Here is a 13,933-nt window from a genome sequence, read left to right on the forward strand (position 1 = left end):
CTTCTATGATGATCTTTGAAGCCACAATGTATATTTTAGCTTTTTTCCCTGACTGCTGACCAATGAAGGGCAAGTTTTAACGGTAACAAAGTTCCATGGGCATGCCCATGTATCACAACTCCGTGGTGCTAGCTGCCACTCCATGTCAAGTGAGGGGTATTATAGGAATGCCTCCAGTCCACCTAATGTATCAAAACAGTGTATCATCCACAAATTTCATTAGCTATATTATGTAATACTAACAAATTATTTGTGAAACATCTCACAAATGAGTGAAATAAACCAAGTCTGTCTATGTATGCTGGGGTTGAGAACCTCCAGATTATGCCAAGTTCTCTCCCTAGCTAAGAAATCATGCCCACCCCAGAGGTCTGGCCATAACACCATGAGTGGTGCTAAGGGTTTGCTCCTTGAACAGAAAAGGTAGAACCCAAGCTCTTTGTCACCTAGCCCAACCAGGTGAGGCAAAGGAAGTGGGAGAGCCAGTTGCTCTACGTGTTCAGCCCTCTCGTTTTGTGGCAGAAGAAAGATGAGCTCAGAGAATATAAGGACTTACCTAGAGCCACACATCTGCAGAGGCTAAAGGACATCCCAACAAACCCAGAAGTACATCTTTCTGTGCCCAGTGAAGGGCAATCTCCCAATATTACTGTCCTTTCCTCTTCTGCCCTATCTCCTACCAAAAGCACATGATTTCTCTTGTCTGAATGTATACTAGTGCAGTTGCTGTTTTTAATATCTAGAACTGTCCTAAAACATCAACATCTCAATTGCATTCCATAAGCAATTCCCAGTCTCTTACTCAACCAGGATTTGAAATTATGTCTGTTTAGCTCCAAAGCTTGATGATCTTTTTGTCTGCTGCACATTTTGGTATCTACACCAACACCTATTTGGCTTAGCATTTGTAATGGTTAATACTGTCAACTTGACTGAACTGAAGGATACAAAATACTGATCCTGGGTATGTCTGTGAGGGTGTTGCCAAAAGAGATTAACATCTGAGTCAGTGGGCTGAGGAAGGCTGAAGAAGGCAGATCCACCCTTAATCTGGTGGGCACAATCTAATCAGCTGCCAATGAATATAAAGCAGGCAGGAAACCGTGAAAAGGAGAGGGAGATTGGCCTACCCTCCCATTTTACATCTTTCTCCCCTGCTGGATACTTTCTGCCCTTGAACATCGGACTCTAAATTCCTCAGTTTTGGGACTCTGACTAGCTTTCCTTGCTCCTCAGTTTGCAGACAGCCTACTGTGGGACCTAGTAAAAACTCATATATGTATTACTATATATATATATGTATGTGTATATATGTGTGTGAGTGTGTGTGTGTGTGTGTGTGTGTGTGTGTGTCTCCTATTAGTTTCTCCCTCTAGAGAACCCTAATACAGCATTCTATAGCTCACCGGTCATGACCCACGGACTGACTGTGAGGTCCTCTGCTGGGTCCTGGGGCTAACAGGTGAATCTGATACAATCTCTAGTTTCAAGAAGCTCAGTGTCTAGTGGGGAATTCCAACTTGTAAATCAACAAGTGTAATACTAAGATGAACGCTATGAGAGAAGTATGCATAGGCAATAACTCTCTCTCACACTAGTATGGGCACACATCCGTGGCAGACTACCAATCCCAGCCAACATGACAGAATTTCTTTCAGCCCTACCAGAGGCAGTTAATAATTCTAAAATTAAATAGAAATGGTCACATTACAAGATGCTTTATTTTATAGAAGGGCAGTTGAATAAAGGTTACTGGAACACAGAATCCAATAGTGATGCCCAGAAAAGGCAACCTGATTTTTATGCACAATTTTCTTCTTCCTTTTTCTGTTAATACACACGAAAAAACCTGGCACCTTTGTCTGGGTCCGGAATGTAAAATCAGGAAATAAAATGGCAAGTCTTACAACTGTGAACTTCAATCAGCTCATTACAAACCCAAGAGACATATTTGAATGCATGTTGCTACATTCATTTACCTATTCTGCCAAGCCATTCAATTACACGATTTCAGATTTTGTATAAAAAAAATACAGCCATGTTTCTTTCAAAAGCTGGTATTTGGAGAAAAGTGATTAGAACAGCATGCTATGATACGTTAATACAGTGGTTTCATTTAATGGACAATGGCAGTTTCTGAAATGCTGCCTGTACTTTAAATTACTGCACTTAGAATTCATGACTACAAGGTGTCTCAACTTTTTTCTTTGCTGCTATACAATACACTCCACTGCCACTGTGAATGCAAACAAAACACATTATCAGAAGAGTTCTGTTAGGATTTATAATCTTAAGGAAAGTCATTTTTAAAGGTGGGGAGCAGGTACAGTAGGTTGTGCAAATCCTATGAATACTGAGAATAAAGTATTACAACTGGAGAAAGAAAGAGTGAGAGAGAAAAAGCGAAAGAGAAAGTCTTAAACCAAAATTTAACATCCTTTTGGAGAGACAGGGGACCAAAGAGGAGACAGAGTGGATTCTAACCAGAAGCAGCTGTTGCTGTTCGAATTAGGAAGCATTCCTAATGAATCAGCAGTTCTCATAATAAATATACTCCCCTTTGAAATGTGAGGATTCTGCAATGAGAATTTCTTTTGATATATTTTTTACATGAACTCATTAGACAGCGAAGAGGCAGGGACAGAGCGTGTTCCTTTCTAAATTACTATGGTAATCTGATCCACATCATGTCCTCTCAAGCTTAGCTGGGTCGGACATAGGAAAACAAAGAAATAAGAACCACACAACTAAAAAGGTCTCTACTCACCAGTATCCTGTGTTGATCACTCAAAATAAACTTTGTGAGGTGCTATGTATCAGCCACATCTTACAAAATACCTGCCACTAGTGCCAGTTAAATTTGAATGGAAATGAGAGGTATATAAACCATAAAAGGGGCCATTTCTTTTGCATTAAGAGTAATCCCCAAATTCCAACATGGTGAAGATCCATTTGCAGAGTGTATCTGTTCCCCAGATACCTTGCTTGCCATTTTAAGAGGAGAAAAGAAAAAAAAAATGCACACATGCATATTTATTTCATCCCAACCTAGGTTCCATACTCCACTTTTTCCCTGCATTAAAAAAACCACATTTTAAACAAAAGTTTCTATAGGCAAAAATCAGTGTGTCTTTAGTCATACAAGACAAAGTTAATTTAAAAGTACATCTTCCCATATTATTCTACCCATGAGCTACCTTTCTCCAATTTTTTTTTTTTTGCTCTAGAACTTTATTTATTTTTTATATTTTCCACAAGTTATTGGGGTACAGGTGGTATTTGGTTACAGGAGCAAGTTCTTTAGAGGTAATTTGTGAGCTTTTGGTGCACGCATCGCCCAAGCAGTCTACACTGAACCCTATTTGCAGTCTTTTATCTCTTGTCCCATCCCATTCTTCCCCCCAAGTCCCCAACGTCCACTGTATCATTCTTATGCCTTTTCGACCTCATACCTTAGCTCCCAAATATCAGTGAGAACATACGATACTTGGTTTTCCATTCTTGAGTTACTTCACAGTCTCGCTCTTCCTTCCTTCCTCCCTCTCCCCTTCTGTAGTGAGTTTCCAGGGTTCCTGAAACCTCAGTGTGAAAAACCAGGAACCCCAGAAGTCGGGGAGTTACACGAGGTGTACTGGAGAGACTATCAGAGCTGCTGTGCTTTTTTGTTGTTGTTGTTCATCCTAACACTAATGGTACATAAGCCTTAAGTGAAAAAAAATTCTAAATATAAACACAATCTTTAGGCTATTTAAAAACAACTCTTTACAAATTTAGACATGACCTCCTATCTCACTTAGGCCACTTTTGCTGTCAGTAACAGGTAAAGACAATGCAGAGGATAGGCAGACCTGCAGATAACAGAAGTTAAGAACCAAATAGATGTAACTCTATCATTACCGTATCATAAGGAATAAGCAGAAATAAGTTGCTCATTAGAGGAAAGAAGCCTTAGATCATATCGGGGGTGTGAAGAAGTAGAGGACCCTGATTCTTCTACAAAATCACAGCCCAAATAAGGTGGGGAAACATCCAAAGAACAAATCAAGGAGTCATGAGAAGAGATTCCTTGCTTACAGATAAGTGTGTGCTTGTTTTATATTTCAAATAATTAGAAAACCAGAGCTCAAAAAGACTCAGGAAATTTGTCTGAAATCATTTGATAAACTATACGTGGTTTAGAGCTATAGTTGAACCTAATTCTCTCTAGTTTCATAGCTATACCACCAGTGTAGTACTGACCCCTTAGTGACTTTCCAAATCATCACTAGATATGATTTTGCTTACTGGGCAACACTAACTTTTTAGGGCATTTTACTCAGTGACAAAGCTCTAACTTAGCGCTCTTCTCTCAGATGGAAAAAGCAAGGCAGAGGAGAATTAAGCCTGTGGACCAACATTATATAATCTCATTTAAAAATGTCCTAAGGTACAGACTACTAAAGTTGTTTCTCCTGTGTTTTATGACAAGAGTCTAACAACCAAAAAGTTAGCTCTGCAGATCCCTTAGCCTCGCTCCCCAGCAGATCTGCATTTCTACAGAAATGCCCATCCTGGCCTGGTGCTAGTTGGCTCAGGCCACCAGCAACCAAAGGAACAGCTTGGCAGTTTGTGCACTGCTTTGCCCTGCATGCGACACTGCACACCTACACTGGTTTTGAAAATATCTCATTCAGTGAAGATGGATCAAACATATAAAGGATTAGTAGAAGAAAAGAAGTTCAGATGTCTAAAATGCAGACAATAATTTCTACACAAAGATATCTGCCTCAGAATTTACGGTAGCAAAAAGCTATAAAGGGCCTAACAAATGGCAGTATATTTTTCTCAGGTATTGGAATAAAAAACAATTAATTATAAATCCAAGTTTCACACATTAGAGATAGGCAAGTGACTTAACCCTTGGTTCCTCCTGCTTTTTTTTTTTTTTTTTTTTTTTTTTTTTAATGGAGCCAACTAACTGAAAGAGCTGTCATAAGGAGTAAATAATACAATCCACATAACCTGCTTAGCATAGTTTCCGAGTAGAAAATAACCAAGAAATGGCAGCTATTACTATTAATTCCAACAGGAGAGAGTCATTAGGTAACATATGGAACACCTTTATGACTCAGTATCAGAGGGTCATACAAATGTCCTTCACATAGAAAGCTGTGATGTTATAACAACATGTAAAAAGCAAATCCAGTAAAAAGGTTGATTTCAAACATGTAAATTTAAAAATTTATGTTATCTATACATTACATATAAGACAATGTCTAAGAGAAAACATCACAATATCTATCATTGGATGATGAAATTAAAGGTAATTATTTTTGACCTCTTCCTCAAGCTCACCCTGCCCCCATCTTCCAGGTTACCCCTCACCCTGGCTCCCTGTGCCCATCTCTGAAATAATAAAGATAATTATTTTCTCCTTCTGTATTGGACAAAGTAATTTCATCCAAAAATCAGTTCTTTTTTTTTTTTTTCCCCTGTGGATATCCAACTGCTCCATCAACATTTTTTAGTAGACTACCCTTTCATTTTTTTCTTTTTTTGGAGACAGTCTTGCTCTGTCACCCAGGCTAGAGTACAGTGGCATGATCTCAGCTTATTGCAACCTATGCCTCCCTGGTTCAAACAATTCTCCTGCCTCAGCCTCCCAAGTAGCTGGGATTATTGGCATGTACCACCATACTCAGCTAAATTTTATATTTTTAGTAGAGACAGGGTTTCTCCATGTTGGCCAAGCTGGTCTCAAACTCCGAACCTCAGGTGATCCACCCGCGTCGGCCTCCCAAAGTGCTGGGATTACAGGTGTGAGCCACCATGCCTGTCCTACCCTTTCATTTTTTTAATAGACTACCCTTTGAATTACCTTAGCACCTTTCTAAAATTTAATATGTATATATCAGATGAGTCTCTATTCTTTTCTGGTAACCTATATGGTCCACCCTTGTGCCAACAGCACAATGTCTCAATTACTGTAGCTTTACAATAAAACTTGAGATCAGGTAATATGTGTCCATCAACTTTATTCTTCTTTTAAAAAATTATTTTGTCTACATCCTTTGTTACAAAAATCTTTCTCAAGGAAAAACTTTCTGAAGGAAAAAAAGGCCTGGTGGCATTGCATTAACTCTATAGATTAATTTGGGGAGAACTGACATCTGTATCAGTAACAGTTTTCTAGAGAAACAGAATCAACTGTGTTGTGTGTGTGTGTGTGTGTGTGTGTGTGTGTGTGTGTGTGTAAAGAGATTTATGTTAAGAAATTGTTGAGGCAAGTTTGAAATCTGTAAGACTGGCCAGTGGGCTGGAAACAGGTAACAACTGATGTTGCAGTCTTGAGTCCAAAATCTGTAGGGCAGGCCAGCAAGCTGGGAACCCAAGAAGGATTTTTACACTACAGTCTTGAAGCAGAATTCCTTCTATGGAAAACTTGTTTCTGCGCCAAAGGCTTTAAACTGATTGGATGAGGACCACCAACATTATGGAGGGTAATCTCCTTTACTAAAAGTCAATGATTGTAAATGTTAGATCACATCTAAAAATACCTTCACAGTACCATCTATACTAGTGTTTGACCAAATAATTGGGCCCCACGGCCTAGATAAGTTGACACACAAAATTAACCAACACAGCATCCTGACAACATCGAATCCTTGAATCCATCAGTCCAGTATATCTCTTTACTGAGATCTTCTTAAAAAGACATATCTTAGTAATGTTTTGTGTGTTTCAGTGCACAGGTCAGGCAAATATGTTGTTCAGTGTATCCCTCAGTATTTCATATTTTGATGCAATTATAAAAGCCATTATTTTATTAATTTGAACTTAAAATTTTAATACCAATTTCCTTATTTCACACTACATACAAAAATTTATAGAAAAGGACTGAAGACCTAAATACAAAAGATAAACTTACAAAATGTCTATAGGACAATATAGGAGAAAATCTTTGTGATCTTAGGTTATGCAGAGATTTCAGAAAACACAAAAAGCATGAACTCAGAAGTAAAAACTGACAGAAGGTAGAGCAAAATGGCAGAAATGGACTCTCCAAAGATCATTCCCACACAGAAACATCAATTTAAACAGTTATCTATGCACAAAAATACCCTCACAAGAGCTAAAGAAACCAGGTAACAGATCATGGTGCCTGGTTACAGCACAATAATAAGAAAGACACATCAAAGAGGGTAGAAAGGACAATTGTGCATTACCCATGTCATCCCTTCCCCTTACCTCTGGCAGTGGAAAGAGTTACCAACTGCCAGGGGGAAAAGAGAGAAATGAGTGTAACACTTTGCCTAGGTCCCCAATACTGGGCCTGCCACCGTAAAACCCAGCATCAGGCAGACCCGTATGGCCTATGACTCCAGGCTGATACCTGTGAACTAAACTTCCTAGACCCACTCCAGCACCAGACAGAAACCTGTAGTCCCTATGACACAGATTTGAGTTCTGGCCTGCATCACTGCCAGCTGACTACAGTGGCCTTAAGCTATGAATAACCCACAGCAACAGGCAGGCTCTCAGCAGCCAAGGGTGTCAGGTACATCCCAGTGCTGCACCAGCCTTTGTAGCCACGGATTTAGCATGCTAAGCTACCCTAGTGTGGTAGCACTGGGGTACCCATGTTAAAGTACCCTCTGACAGCCACAGCAATCAGAGAATTAGGGAGCAGACCAGACAACCTGCCTAGAAACTCTGAACAGGCTTACTTTTGAAGCAGGTTCCAAACCAAAGCCACAAAGGTTTGCTTCTTCAATGTACAGAGGGTGATGCATGACTACAGGGATCAGGGAAACATGTTGTCACTAAGCAGACAAAATAAGGTACTGGTGACTGATCCTAAAGAGATGAAGATATATGTAATGCCTGATAATCCAAAATAGTTAAAGATGCTCAATAAACTTCAAGAAGATAAACAATTCAATGAAATGAGAAAAACAGTAAGTGACCAGAATTAGAAATTTAACAGAGAGCCTAAAATAATTTTTAAAAACATTTTTGAGGAGTTGAAAAACACATAAAACAAAAATAAAATGCAACAGAGAACACCAACAGTAGACCTGATTAAGCAGAAGAAAAAAAAAAATCTGGGAAGTCTAAGACAGGTTATTTGCAAATATACAATCAGAGGAGAAAAAAGAAAAATGGAATAAAGAAAGTTTATGGGCTTTATGGAATGGTATCAAAAGAGCAAATGTATGAGTTGCTGGTATTCAAGGAGGAGTAGAGAAAGATAAAGAAGTATGAAAGCTTATTTAGATAAATAGCAGAAAACATTACAAATCTACAAAAAGATACAAATATCCAGGTACAGAAAGGACAAAAGGTTCCAATCAGATTCAATTCAAATAGGACTATCCCAAGATATAATCTAATCAAACTGTCAAAGATCAAAGAGAACATTTTGAAAGCAGCAAGACAAAAGAAGCAAATAACACATAAGGGAGTTTTGACACCCAGCAGCAAACTTCTGAGCAGAAACATTATAAGCCAGGAAGGACTGGGATAACACATTAATAGTGCTGAAGGAAAAACACTGCCAACCAAGAGTACTGTACCAAGCAAATCTGTCCTTCAGAAATGAAGGAGAAATAAAGACTCTTCCAGACAAACCAAAGCTAAGGGAGTTCACTATCACCTGATCTGTCTTATGAGCAGTGCCAAAGGGAGCTCCTTAAGCTGAAACGAAAGGATGTTAATGAATAACATAAAACATCTGAAAGTATAAAACTCACCAGTAAAAGTATGTATACAGTCAAATTTAAAAAGCTCTAATGCTGTAATGGTGGTATGTAAGTCCTTTATTTATATCATAAGTATGAAGGTTAAAAAACAAAACTATTTTAAAAAATAACTACAATCATTTTTTTTTCTTTTGAGACACAGTCTTGCCCTGTAGCCCATGGAGTGTAGTGGCGCGATCTCAGCTCATGGCAACCTCCGCTTCCTGGGGGCGATTCTCCTGCCTAAGCCTTCCAAGTAACTGGGACCACAGGCATGCACCACCACACATGGCTAATATATATATATATATATATATTTGTATTTTTAGTAGAGATGAGATTTCACTATATTGCCCAGGTTGGTCTCGAACTCCTGGACTCATGTGATCCATCCACCTAGGATTACAGGTGTGAGCCACCACACTCAGCCTAAAAAAATAACTATGATAATTTGTCATGGGATATACATTATAAAAAGATGTAAATTATAACATCAAATTTCAAAATGTTAGGGGAGAAGATGGAGTTAAAGTACAGAGTTTTTTGGTCTCCAAGTGATTAAAGTTAAGTTGTTACCAACTTAAAATAACCTGTTGTAGTTATGTTTTATTATATGCTTCATAGTAACTACAAAGCAAAAAACTATAATAGATATACTGAAAATAAAAAGCAAAGAATCAAAACATATTACTACAGAAAATCAGTCAACCACAAAGGAAAATAGAGAGGAAGAAAGAAGGGACCTATAAAACAATTAAAATGGTAGTAATAAATCCTTACCAAAAAGAACAAGCTACTCATATATTAATAACATGAATCTCAAAAATGTTATGTTGAGCAAAAGAAGCTAAACACAAAGGAGTACATACTGTACTCCATATATTATTCATAATATGTTCTAAACAGACAAAAAGAAGAGACAATTGAAAAAAGAAAATAAGCAACAGGAAAGAGTGAAAAAGCCTAATGTATTCTAATCAAACTTCCAGAAGGATATAATAAGAAAAAGAAGCATCAAAAGTCAAAGAAATAGTGGTTAAGAATGTTTCAGAATTGCTGAAATCCCATGCAAGATGAGGTTTTTTTAAAAAACCACATCAGAGACATTGTGAAGACAGCAAAAGCAAATAAATGAATTAAAGAGCAGCAATTAGACATACCCATTTGAGGCAAGTAAGTAAAACAAATAAGAGCCAAAAAGAATCTCCTTAATCTAAGAAAGAATACCTAAGACTCACTGGAGAAATGCTAATATACTTTCTTTCTTTCTTTTGAGATGAAGTCTCACTTTTGTCGCTCAGGTTAGAGTGCAATGGCACTATCTCAGGTCACTGTGACATCTGCCTCCTGGATTCAACCGATTCTCCTGACTCAGCCTCCTGAGTAGCTGGGAACACAGGCACACACCATCATGCCCGGCTAATTTTTGTATTTTTAGGAGAGACAGGGCTTCACCATGTTGGCCAGGCTGGTCTTGAACTACTGACCTCAAGTGATCCGCCCACCTCGGCCTCTCGAAGTGCTGGGATTACAGGCATTGGGCTGCCACGCCTGGCCTATACTTTCTTTAAAATGAAGAATGATAAAAGTATATTCATTTTCTCTACTTTTATTCAACATTGTACTGAAGACACTAGGCAGCACAGCTGGACAAGAAAAGGAAATAAAGAATATAAAGAATAGGAAAGCGGGAAAAAGTTAAGTGGTTATTTATAAATTATATAATTTTCTATCTGAAATCCAAAAGGATATGTAATAAACTACTGGCATTAGGTAGCTGGGAAAAAGATCAATATTCAGAAATCGACTGAGTTTCCAAATAACACAAGAACAGAAAAATGTAATTAAAAATATATGCCATTTATAGAACCCACAAAACATAAGTCCTTAGGGAAAAAATGAAGCAAAGATATGTAGGATCATTATGGAAGAAATTTTGAAGTATTTTTAAAAGATATTAAAATCTAAATAAACTGACACCATGTTCAAGAATTGGGTAGGAAAACTCATTAACATAAAGGTGCCAATTGACTCCAGACTTATCTGTATTCAGTGAAAATTTCAACCTGGTTTTTATGAGACTTGATAATATTACTGAGTCTAAAATTTACAATGGAAAGGGATAGTACCAGGAAAAGCAGGACATCCTTGAAGAAAAGTAGAGAACTAGATAGATATTAAGACTGTAGTAATCGACACAGCAAGAATGGTATATACCATCCTTGGGAAAAATGAGAAAACAGTGCCATTCAAATCCTGTTTTGTGTTCTGGGATCAGACGAGAAATGCAGTATGAGAAAAGTTGCATCTAGGAGGCTAAGATTAGAAACAGGGAAACCAGTTCTACCAATGCAGCAAGAAATGGTGTTAGCTTGGACCAGGGTAGCAGCGGTGGAGATGGAGCTACATCATCAGATACCAGATATTTTTCAATATAAGATACAGCTGAATTTGTGGATGACTTGGATACAGAGTATGTGGACAAAAGAGAGAAGAGTCAAGAACAACTCCAAGGTTTTTGGCATTATCAAATGGAAAAATGATATTGCCCTTAACCGAGATGGGGAAGACTAATAATAGATTTGAGGAGAAAAATCGAAGCTGAAATTTGGATGTGTTATATAAAAATGCCTATCAGGTAGCCAAGAGAACATGTAGGCAGCTGGAGTTCAAGGGGAAAGTCTAGGTTTGAGATTGATACTTAATTCTGGGAGCTGTCAGAAGGTATTAAGAGACATGACGTGACACTGGGTGCAATCTAGGGAGTAAATATATTTAAAGAAAAGAAGCCCAAGGATTGAGCCCTGGAACGAAGCACTGTTTAACACTTTGGGGAGGTATGGAATAATCAGCAAAGGAGAGAGAAGGAAAAACCAAGGAAGTAGTAGGAAAATAGGGTTCCCTGGAGGTCATACAAGGAAAATGTATCAAAGAGGAGGCAGTGATTGTGTCAAACAAATCAAGAAAGAGGAGAACTGAGAATTAATCAAATTTTTGGTCACTGATAACCATGACAAGAGCAGATTGAGAGGAGTGGTGGGAGTGGAAGCCTGATTGGCACGGCTTCAGTGAAGAAGATGGAAAGAAACTGAAGACAACAAATTTGGCAACTTTTTAAAGGAATTCTGCTGTAGAGGAAGAGGAAACTGAGACCTAATGGGAAAGCAATATTAGTTCAAGAAGATGTTTTCCTACTCCTACCCACTAAGATAGGAGAAACAGCTACATGCTTCCACAATGAGGGGAAGATCCAACAGAGAGGGGAAAAAAATTCACAATGGGAAGAGTAGAACTGATGGAATCATGTCCTGAGTAGATGAAAGGGGATGGAATCTAGTGTGTGGATGTGTGGTTGTGCTCTTGCTAGTCCACGATAACAGAGGAGAAGGTAGCATATATGGGTAAACTTACAGGTGGTAGCAGATTGCAGAATTTCTTTTCTAAGGCTTCATAATAGCGGTGTTATAGGAAAAATAAATAAATAAAGTAAAAGAAAAAAATTGGAAACGACCCATGTGGTCCACCAACAGGAGCAGTTTTAATGTTACTGGTCATATTCTTAGGTTGGGCAATAGACTCTCAGGTGTTTATCATTACCTTAAATATATGCTATATAATTAGATGCATATGAAAAAATATACATAATTATGTATTAAGAGTTCTGTTTTGGATAGAGGACTGGAATTGAAAGGTGGTCAAAGGAAACTTACATTATACCTATATTAATTATTTATGTTATTTTAATTATTTACAAGGAAAATATTGATGCATTGCTTGCACAATATTTCTGGAAGCCTAAATTCTCTGGGTAGATGGAATTTTGGGCCATTTTCTTCAATTTTTTAGCATGTTGCACATTTACTTCAGAGTCTAAGTATATTCATAACCAGAAAAATAAAATAAATTTTAAGTAACCAGATATAAAATATTATAAGTATATAAAAAAATAAAAGAATATGTCATCATTGTTGCATGCAGATGGTAGGGTTATGTGGGGTTTTTTTCTTCTTCTATTTTGTTATAGCACCTTCAGTTTGGCAGGGGAGTAGGATGAGCAATGAGCATGTATTGATTACATAATTGGGAATTTTTAAAAACAAAAAAAAAGACTACCAGAGCCTTCTGTTTTCCACCTCTTTTAGCATTCTCAGTACCTAAGACTTGAATTTTGTTTTTAACTGAATTCTAACCTCTTAATAAAACACCACTTGATTTCTTCAGGAGGGGTATTGGCTTTGACTTTACTGTTACGTATGATACACTAAATAGATGACCACGTGTTAAACATACTTGAATTTTATTTACAATATTGGGATAACTCCCCCTGCCTCAGCCCCTTTTGGCTATCAGTAGCCTGTCTACCATTCCCCTAGAATTGACCTTGAGCCAGCTGGTCAGCATATCAAGAGCTGTCACTCTACAACCCAGCAGGACTAAAAGTGGTCAAGTCTGTTCTATGTCTAAAAAGTGGAGATGCCAGCATTTCTGCAACACTATCAGGAAGAAGGCCTAAATGGAGCAGACAGATCCCCTGCCAGCTTAGCAGACCCTCTAACTAAGCCCTCCTCTGTTCCCAGGACTTCTCTTTCCCAATCCTACTCCCAACCCATGCCCCTCTATGAGCTTCAGTGCCCCAGTTTCCAGGTGAGAAGGCATGTTCTTTGTTGTGCCTTTTGGATAGAATTCTCGTAATGATCAAGCACTGATTCTTATAATGAGATCAACTTTGCTCTAACACATTCTCTTGCCTCATTTTCCCCATACTAAATTCCCCTTGAGTCTCTATGCTTGGCTTGGCACTCTGATTCTGCTTTGCCACAGACTGAACGTGACCCAAGAGAATGAATGTCACAGGCCTCTTGCCTTCCACCCCTGATTTCTTACTTCCCTATATCCCTGTAAGTTTTCTGTAGATCCTGCCTTCCTCTAGCATCCTAGCTTGCTTCTGCCTTGCTATATGGCCTGCTGCTCACTGATGGTCCACCCATACACCCTAACCTCTGCAGGGGCCAACTCCAGCAGATATAATGCACCTGCATTATAAACTATGCTGCTGACAGTCCCTACTGAACTTTCTCCTAAAAACTAGCCACACTCATGAAAGCTTGAAAATATATGGCAGTTTCTATTTGGAATGTCTAAGAAACTTGAAAAACTAAAATTTCCTCAAGACAAAATGATCCAAAATTCACTTGAATGATGGGAAGAGGGGT

General features: G+C 38.2%; 1 protein-coding gene across 7 annotated transcripts in view; it reads right to left on the reverse strand.

The window, feature by feature from the left end:
* Positions 1–13,933, reverse strand: part of DENND1A (DENN domain containing 1A) — a 546,222-nt gene that overhangs the window by 305,938 nt on the left and 226,351 nt on the right. The gene's annotated exons all lie outside the window — the stretch shown is intronic.

Source organism: Saimiri boliviensis, chromosome 2 (genome assembly GCF_048565385.1).
Source record: "Saimiri boliviensis isolate mSaiBol1 chromosome 2, mSaiBol1.pri, whole genome shotgun sequence".
NCBI lineage: Eukaryota > Metazoa > Chordata > Mammalia > Primates > Cebidae > Saimiri > Saimiri boliviensis.